We start from the raw sequence: 10,102 nt of genomic DNA, 5'->3' as shown, positions 1-10,102 counted from the left end.
GAGGGTGTGTGGAATGGAGATAGTAATGGGAGCCCTTTTAAAGTGCCACATCCTCTCTCCCACCTCCCATCCAACACTCATCCATGTAGGAGATTTTTCTGGGTTCCCCCAATTCTAACTAATCACACAACTCAGTGGTTCTGAGAGACTACCTAATTCAGCCTCATTTTATTGAAAAGGAAAACTAAGACTCAGAGAAGTAAAATCCCTACAGTCATACTGAACTAGCCAAGGCCTGGGATTTGGGACTGAGGTTCTAGTCTTTCTATGTGACAACATGTTTGCTTCTTTACTCTGGCTTGGTTGAATTACATGCAAGCATTCCCACTCCTACCTGTTAACTATCACTTACACTCTCTGTACCTAGCCTTGATTTTCCATGGCTCATGAGATCCAAACCTCACTCAGTTTACTCCGTCTTTGGGTCAACATTGTTGCTGAGCACCTTTACAAAACAGGCACACAGTTCACGAAGTCCTTCCTACCCAGAGTCATCTTCTATTAGTGGAACTGATATTCTCATACAACCAGCATGTCAGAGGGTAGTTTTCTTCCACAATCCCAGTTCCATTTGTTCATTCAGCCACTTAATGAATATGTTCTGAAAACCATTTGTGCTTTTCATTTTAATGTTCAATTTTAATCTGTACATTTTACTTTCATTCTCCTCCCACTCAAATCTCCCAATACTAAATGTGGTAAGTATTATTTGAAGTATTAGTTCTACTCATTCTCATAAAGACTTGGAGTGCTGGTGAAAACCCTGTAATTATCCCAGGCCTCTTTTCATTACTAAGAGAAAAGGATTACTGCCTTTCTCCAGTTTTTAAGCCCAAATTAGCAGGAGGTGGATTTGAATTATCTGTCTAAGAAACAAATATATTCATGTTTATAAGAACACATAAGATGTGCCTTGGATAGTCAGGATAGAAAATGGGTAAAGGTCTGTATGGGTGGCCCTACTAGTTTCTAGGGATATTCCCACTTACAGCTAGATGAGCAATAATCAGGCCATCTTCCGCAAATAGACAGAACTCCCCCCAAAAGGTAGAAACCAAGACTTATTCTGGCAAATGAAAACTAACAAAGTTGCCATCTTTTTTTTCATAGATCTCTAATAGTGAGATATAATTGTTCACTCATTCTGCTTAAATAATGATTTTTCTAAATCAATCATCTCTTTCTCTTTTTTTTAAGAAGTTTTTGCTATAGGGCACGTGCACTTGCCAGGCAGAGAGAGACAGAGAGACAGAAAGCAAGAAATCACCCCCCAGGGGGATGGCGCCACACCGCAATCCCTTCTCCTCCGTTCTCCTCTCGGGATCTTGGGCACACACACACATGCATCCGTCATGAGTTTTAAGCCACCGGGTCTGGGACGCAAACCGTGGTTGACTACATGGAAGTCCAGCAACATAGCTATTACACTAACTGCTGGTCCCTATCTCTTTCTTTCTTTTAAAAATCATTTCCTTTCCTTCTCAGAAAACCCAAAGAATCTCCCTTACTACCCACCAATGGATCTTAAAAAACTAGAATGATGGGGCCAGCAGGTGACATAGTGGTTAAGGCTCTGGACTCCCACGTAGCTGTCTGTGGTTCGAACCCCAGTCCCAGTAGTTTGAAAATCACGTTGGTTTTGCACACATGTGCATGCATGTTCCAGATCCTGAGAGGAGAATAGAAGACAGCTTTATAGCATGGCCATCCAACCAGAGGGTGATTTCTCACTTTTCCTCTTTCCGTCTCTATCCAGCATGTGCTGTGGCAAAAACAAAAACAAACAAACAACAAAACCCAAAGCAGAATATGTTAAGATTCAGAAACAAAAAATAAATTTATGCCAGGTCAGTAGAGTTGGTAATGAAGAGCTTGGGCTTCAGGGCCAGACAACCCTGGGTTTAAATTTAGGAGCTCTCACTTAGTAGCTCTGTGACTCTGGGAGAAGCATGTTAACCATCCTGATCCTTAATTTTTTTCCCATATGTACAATGAGGAAAAAGGGTGTCCTGAACATATAGACCTTTTATCTCTGGCATGGTTATGTCAGGAAAACACAGACACTGTGAGCATGGTGGGAATAAAAGATATTTTTAAGGAATTAAAGTTTGCAGAAATGTAGAAGGAGCTGAAGCCTGAAAAGGGTTGTCAGTGACTTAGGGACCTGGTCAGTAAGAAGTCTGCCTGACTTATTGATGAGGCTGAACACAGGAGAGTATGCAGGATTTTTTGATAAGCCAAGCACACATAGTGGCAGAAGTAGCAGAAGTGGGATCACTGAGAGTGGGAGTTTGAGGAGCAGACTCTGGAAATTGCTGCAGCAGCAAGTTCATATTCCAGTACTTAGTGGTGCCCTGGGTGCTACTGGTCAGTGGGGCCAGGAGTGAAGAAGACAAGCTTGACCAATCAAGAACAAACTTGACACCTGTGTCCATTCCTGACTGTCTGGCCTTGACAAGTTTTTAAGAAGAGTAGCTTTTTCTTAAATCCTGCCTCTCGAAACTCCCAAAGGTTCCTCTTTTGGCTACCTATAAATTAGTACCAGATAGGAAATAGATATCTAGTTTTTGGCTTCAGAAAAATCAATTAATACCCATTATCCTTTTTGCTCTTCTGTAACTAAATTTGTTTAAGGAAGAAGCCCTCTCACCCCCAGTCCTAGCGGTTTGGTGGGGCTCACTTCAACACCATCCCTTTCCCTTCCCAATCCCAGGAATTGGAAGGGGGCTTAGGCCTGGCCTAAGTCACACACCCCGTTGCCATTAATTGGTTCAGAGATGGACTCAGGACCCAACCAAAGCTAATGAGATTCTGATTTGAAAATTTGTCAGAATAAAATGAAGACATGATTCCCTTTCTTCCATGAGGATAGGACATAAGGTTTAAACTACTGCTGTCCAACTTGCCACCAAAAGGAAGCCTGTCTGAAAAGAGGGGCTACCAAAGAAGAGCCTAGGGAAAGTGAGTAAGATCAAGTTCAGTTGACATTATATGGGTCATGTGTACTTGGAAATCAAGGCATAGCTAGATTCAAAGCCAGAAACAAGTGTCATTTGTTAATTAAGATTCTGTCCCTTGCACTTGGAAAGGCTAACTCAATAGTGGTAATAGAGGAGCAAATAAGCAAGAGTCTGCCATATAGTATGTGCTCGTTAATGTCAGCTATTATTATTATTTTATCATTTTCTTTTTGTAGCTTTTGCACGTCTACCTCTTCTCCTGTGTGTTCTATGTGAATTGTATTAGGGATAGTTCTGTTTGGTGATGTCAAAACACCTAAAATGATCCCCAAAATGTCCATTTCTTTCAGTCAATATCTACGAGCTCAACAACCATGATCAGCAGACAAAAAGAACTGAGCTGGAGTCTGAATTTTGTTTGCTTGCTTGTTTTGTCTTGTTTATGTAAAGAAACAAGAAACTAGCCTACTTAGAAACTTTATCTCATCCTCTAATGCTCTGCATCCTGTTATCCTTTTTTTTTTTTAATGACAATTTCTACCTAATCATGAAGATGCCACTTCTTGATTCCCTGCCTTTATTCGGTCTCCATCTCAAATATACCCTCCAACCAGGAGGATAGGAAGTTGAGCTTGCTCAGCCTTCCAAAGAGTTTGATTTCTTCAAAAAGAGACCCTATTAACTCCTCACTACCTTTGGGAGACTACAAGTGAGAAACTGGAAGGAATCCAGAGGAGATAGTTTTATAGGTTAAAAGACTGGTAAATCATGTTGGGTAAATTCATTGTATAAGCTTAATGATATATACTGATTGAATGTATAAAATAAATTAAAAAAAAAAGACTGGTAAATGACTTTTCCTTATATTTTCTACTAGAACTGAGATTAGCTACACTTAGAAAGTAATGGATTGGTAGCAACTGATTCCCAGCTTTCTAAACTCTGAGAAATTGAGATGCAGGGAATTATAACCACCTTGCTAATCAGTCAAAGTATGTTTTATAAAGTTTGCAGGGTACCTAGCCTACAACAGCTGTTCTCGATCTCCATTGAATTTTGACTAGGAGATGGGCTTATGATACAATACATGGACCTTATAGTAATAATTTTCAAGGAATTATAGATAGCACAATTTAATAGTGTTGGATAAATAATTAAAATCACTCAAAGATCTTCTCTGGAAAATGTTGGAAATTCAAATGTAATGGCTCAATTTGAGGTAGGAAGGATATGACTTTCAGAATCTAGTCCAACACAAGAATACCATTTATTTTCCCCCAAGACAATTACTTTCTATGCATCTAATGGTATGAAGTAGTCATAATTATTCATAGAGGGAAGATATAGGCCACTTGGAAAGTTTACTTCTTTTGTTTTCCAGTTGAGCATCAAGATCCTTTCTTCCTTCCTCTTCCCTTTTTCTCCTTTTCCTGTACTCTTAGCGTCAACTATTTTAATACCCTCCCCTGAATAAAATTCATAAAAATCATTGGTTTTATGTTTGCCATAGGTGTTCAAGTTATTATTTATGCAAATCTATCCTCATCAATGGACTGCTTAGAGATAGTCTAGAGACATCTATGATAGTCTATTTGCATGAGAGACTGAAGGGTCTCTTGAGAATAGATTCATAAAACTGGCTGTGTTGGGAATAAGATGTCTGGCCAAATAACAAAGCCCTGAAGTTGCAAGGGAGTCAAGGTTTTAGGTGCAGGGTGGTTTATCTAGGAAGACCTGGCACTTCTTAACAAGAACAGAAGTGAAGCCAGCAGATATGATAGGGCCCAAGGGACCACAGTACCCTGGAGGAGTGGGAATGTCCAGAGTATACCTTTGGAGCTGATCAGAGTTGTTCAAATACACATGTGAAATTATCTGCTGGCCTTACGGCTTTAGAGTGGCTATAAAACGCTGTGAATTAGGCTCACCATATTTGCAGACCCTGAAGAGTGAAATCTAGGGAAACATGGTTTAGACATATATACATAACAGCTCTTGTATATTACTATGAATTCTGTTTCGCCTCATTCCCTGTTAACTCTGGTGATCAGTTCTGGAGATTTTATCAAGCCTCAGCCACAAGTTGCCAGCAAGTTCCTTACCTTTTTGCTTCATACCTGAAGCTCCCTGATGTCATAGTGTGGTATGTTTGGGGCAGTTCCTCAGTGCTTCTCATGCATGACCCCAAGGAACTATTGTATTAATAATTATGGGATGACTTTAGACCTACAGGAAATGGACACTAATGGACAGATTTCTTTTTTTATACCCATGTGAACAGTTCTAAAGTACATTTTATAAAGCATCCAAGATTGTCCCACAGATTGCCTCTAGTGGTAACCAGCTCAAAGATGCATCTTTCAATTGACTTCCCCTCCCTCCCAGCTCATTCTCCGTCTCTCCCTCCTGCACTTTAGACCACATTTCTGAACAAACCACTCACACATTTGTCTTTTCTCATACTCTGCTTGTGAGGGAATTCAAAATAAGAATTAGTTACTTTCGAGTTAAATATTTCTCTCATTCTATAATGTTCTTTGAAACTGGGCCTTGAAGACAGAGTTCTATATATAAAATTTTTTTAATTTCTCCTTTTCCTACCATCTCCTTTGTGCTTTATCTAAGCCCCAGGTCCAGAAAACTGTGACATCTATAGCCAGCACTGATAGCACTGACAGTGTGTTTCTAAAGGTTCAACTTATAACATCAGTTGGTAGCCAGGGAAATACAATTTGGAGGTCAAGGGGAAAATATTAGCTAATATAGTATACAAAACATGATTTCTAGAATAAAGGAAAAATTAAGCAAGTGACAGAGGAAAATAAACAAAATTATGGTCCCTCTCTCTACTTTCGAGTTGGAATTAGAGCTTCTCTTTTAGAGGTCACTCTTTTGCAGATAAGAACTCCGAAGCCAAGGCAGTTAGCCATTTTGCCCTAGTTGAGAGTGACAAGTAAGTGAAAAACTCAGGGATTTATGGGGTTGTCTGAAATGTCATGATGCATTTTTGCATAGAAAAACATCCATGACTTTCCTGACAACCTAATATCTTCCTAACTTCTCATATTTGATCAGACACAAGAAACTAAAGGTATAGGGCCAGCAGGTGGCATGGTGGTTAAGGGCGCTGGAATCCCACATGGCCGATCACAGTTCGAGTCCCGGGCCTGGCGGCTTGCTTTCTCACTTTCTCTCTCGCTCTGTCCCTTTCTCGTCAAATAAAAATGAGTAAATGAATAAATAAATAAAATAACTCTTTAAAAAAAAAAGAAACTAAAGGTATAAATAACGGAATAGTCTGAATCATAATATTTCCATTGATAAGGAGGTGGATATGAAAACACTCAAGCAGAAGAGAATATTAATGTGTTGACTTATGGAATATTAGCATTAGAACTCTAACCTCTTTTTAAAGTAGGAAGGAAAGGAATTATAGATAGCACAATTTAATAGTGTTGGATAAATAATTAAAATCACTCAAAGATCTTCTCTGGAAAATGTTGGAAATTCAAATGTAATGGCTCAATTTGAGGTAGGAAGGATATGACTTTCAGAATCTAGTCCAACACAAGAATACCATTTATTTTCCCCCAAGACAATTACTTTCTATGCATCTAATGGTATGAAGTAGTCATAATTATTCATAGAGGGAAGATATAGGCCACTTGGAAAGTTTACTTCTTTTGTTTTCCAGTTGAGCATCAAGATCCTTTCTTCCTTCCTCTTCCCTTTTTCTCCTTTTCCTGTACTCTTAGCGTCAACTATTTTAATACCCTCCCCTGAATAAAATTCATAAAAATCATTGGTTTTATGTTTGCCATAGGTGTTCAAGTTATTATTTATGCAAATCTATCCTCATCAATGGACTGCTTAGAGATAGTCTAGAGACATCTATGATAGTCTATTTGCATGAGAGACTGAAGGGTCTCTTGAGAATAGATTCATAAAACTGGCTGTGTTGGGAATAAGATGTCTGGCCAAATAACAAAGCCCTGAAGTTGCAAGGGAGTCAAGGTTTTAGGTGCAGGGTGGTTTATCTAGGAAGACCTGGCACTTCTTAACAAGAACAGAAGTGAAGCCAGCAGATATGATAGGGCCCAAGGGACCACAGTACCCTGGAGGAGTGGGAATGTCCAGAGTATACCTTTGGAGCTGATCAGAGTTGTTCAAATACACATGTGAAATTATCTGCTGGCCTTACGGCTTTAGAGTGGCTATAAAACGCTGTGAATTAGGCTCACCATATTTGCAGACCCTGAAGAGTGAAATCTAGGGAAACATGGTTTAGACATATATACATAACAGCTCTTGTATATTACTATGAATTCTGTTTCGCCTCATTCCCTGTTAACTCTGGTGATCAGTTCTGGAGATTTTATCAAGCCTCAGCCACAAGTTGCCAGCAAGTTCCTTACCTTTTTGCTTCATACCTGAAGCTCCCTGATGTCATAGTGTGGTATGTTTGGGGCAGTTCCTCAGTGCTTCTCATGCATGACCCCAAGGAACTATTGTATTAATAATTATGGGATGACTTTAGACCTACAGGAAATGGACACTAATGGACAGATTTCTTTTTTTATACCCATGTGAACAGTTCTAAAGTACATTTTATAAAGCATCCAAGATTGTCCCACAGATTGCCTCTAGTGGTAACCAGCTCAAAGATGCATCTTTCAATTGACTTCCCCTCCCTCCCAGCTCATTCTCCGTCTCTCCCTCCTGCACTTTAGACCACATTTCTGAACAAACCACTCACACATTTGTCTTTTCTCATACTCTGCTTGTGAGGGAATTCAAAATAAGAATTAGTTACTTTCGAGTTAAATATTTCTCTCATTCTATAATGTTCTTTGAAACTGGGCCTTGAAGACAGAGTTCTATATATAAAATTTTTTTAATTTCTCCTTTTCCTACCATCTCCTTTGTGCTTTATCTAAGCCCCAGGTCCAGAAAACTGTGACATCTATAGCCAGCACTGATAGCACTGACAGTGTGTTTCTAAAGGTTCAACTTATAACATCAGTTGGTAGCCAGGGAAATACAATTTGGAGGTCAAGGGGAAAATATTAGCTAATATAGTATACAAAACATGATTTCTAGAATAAAGGAAACATTAAGCAAGTGACAGAGGAAAATACACAAAATTATGGTCTCTCCTTCTCTTTTAGAGGTCACTCTTTTGCAGATAAGAACTCCGAAGCCAAGGCAGTTAGCCATTTTGCCCTAGTTGAGAGTGACAAGTAAGTGAAAAACTCAGGGATTTATGGGGTTGTCTGAAATGTCATGATGCATTTTTGCATAGAAAAACATCCATGACTTTCCTGACAACCTAATATCTTCCTAACTTCTCATATTTGATCAGACACAAGAAACTAAAGGTATAGGGCCAGCAGGTGGCATGGTGGTTAAGGGCGCTGGAATCCCACATGGCCGATCACAGTTCGAGTCCCGGGCCTGGCGGCTTGCTTTCTCACTTTCTCTCTCGCTCTGTCCCTTTCTCGTCAAATAAAAATGAGTAAATGAATAAATAAATAAAATAACTCTTTAAAAAAAAAAGAAACTAAAGGTATAAATAACGGAATAGTCTGAATCATAATATTTCCATTGATAAGGAGGTGGATATGAAAACACTCAAGCAGAAGAGAATATTAATGTGTTGACTTATGGAATATTAGCATTAGAACTCTAACCTCTTTTTAAAGTAGGAAGGATTCTGTGATGTGTGGCCCTCTGACTTAAAAATACACACTTGACTGAGTGAAACAAATCAACTTAGATTCTGACAGAATGCCACTACAGGTGGGCTGAGTTCATGAAATCACATCTCACTTGTCTCTGCCTACCCCTGCCGTATTCATCCACTTCCTACTCTGCCTTTCATCTATTTTACCCTTTCTGTCTCTTCTGTCCTTCTCATTTGGTGACCCATAAATGACACACCTGGCTTTTGGCCCTTCTGCATCACTCTTCATTTTGTTGCCTGTAACCCTTCCCCCCCTCCCCCTGCACAGAACCTCTTAGGGCTCCTATTCTAGGAACAGGCACCACTTGTCCTGCCTTAGCCTCAGGCTTCACTCCCTCCCTGGCCCAGGCCCTTGAAAGACCAGAGAGGACAAACCCTCTGCACACAACGTCCCTGCAGGTGGTTGTAGAACCTCTATCTTATCTTTGTCAGAGAAGAGAATCATACCATAAGATAGCTGTGTGCTCTGTTAGAAATCTTTGTATAGAAATAGTTCCTTTTGTTGCATAAGAATTTGCCTCACTGTAGCTTTTGTCCATCCATCCTGGTTCAGGCTTAGAAAGCAGTGCGGCTGCTCTGTATAAAAGATTTTATGAAAGTTAGGCATTTGTTACAGTGACCATTTCTCAGAAACTCTTGTTCTTCATTACTCAAGATGGATCTTATATTCTAGGTTCTTTAAACTTTTCTTAGGTGATAAAGGGTCTAAGCCCTATGTTGGTCTACTCACCCTTCTCTATGTTTAATCTCTGTCTACCCTTCTAAAGTAATATACCCAGAGGTAAATCTGTCCCTCCAGACATGGCCTATCCAGTGTAGTCATTATGAGATTATTGCCTTTGGATTTCATGGAATTAGTGGGTTAAATAAACTCAGGTCTTTATCTCATGAATTAAATCCAAATTAGATCTCTTGCCATAAATCATCTTTTTTTTAATTTATATTATCATCATAATCTTCTTTATATTACATTGGATTACATATAACTTTACATTGACTTCCATTGCTTTTTCAAAAGGGAATGCCATGCATGTCAGACATCAATCTCCCCGCTTTCTCATTCAATGTCTTTTCCATGCATTTCCCAATAATTATTATTATTATAATTTTTTAAGACAGTCAATCACTATTTCTCATTTTGCTTGTTAAAAGACTTCACCCATCATGAAATACTTCCCAGACCAGTCCAGTTGAGAATACTATACACGTCATCATCAACAGATAATAAACCATATCTGTTTCTCACTAACATCGTCTCTATTGTTCACTTGCTATCTTTCTCTATCCTCTTCTCTCTCTTTTTTTTATAGTTTTCTTTTTATTATATATTTTTTTCCCATCACAACACACAAATGAATTTTCCATCCAAAATACACTGTGCATTAGCTCAATCAAGCAC

Source organism: Tupaia chinensis, unplaced genomic scaffold, assembly GCF_000334495.1.
Source record: "Tupaia chinensis unplaced genomic scaffold, TupChi_1.0 Scaffold000542_1, whole genome shotgun sequence".
In the NCBI taxonomy this organism is placed as follows: domain Eukaryota; kingdom Metazoa; phylum Chordata; class Mammalia; order Scandentia; family Tupaiidae; genus Tupaia; species Tupaia belangeri.
The sequence above is the reverse complement of the archived record's forward strand: the minus strand, read 5'-3'. Positions refer to the sequence as shown.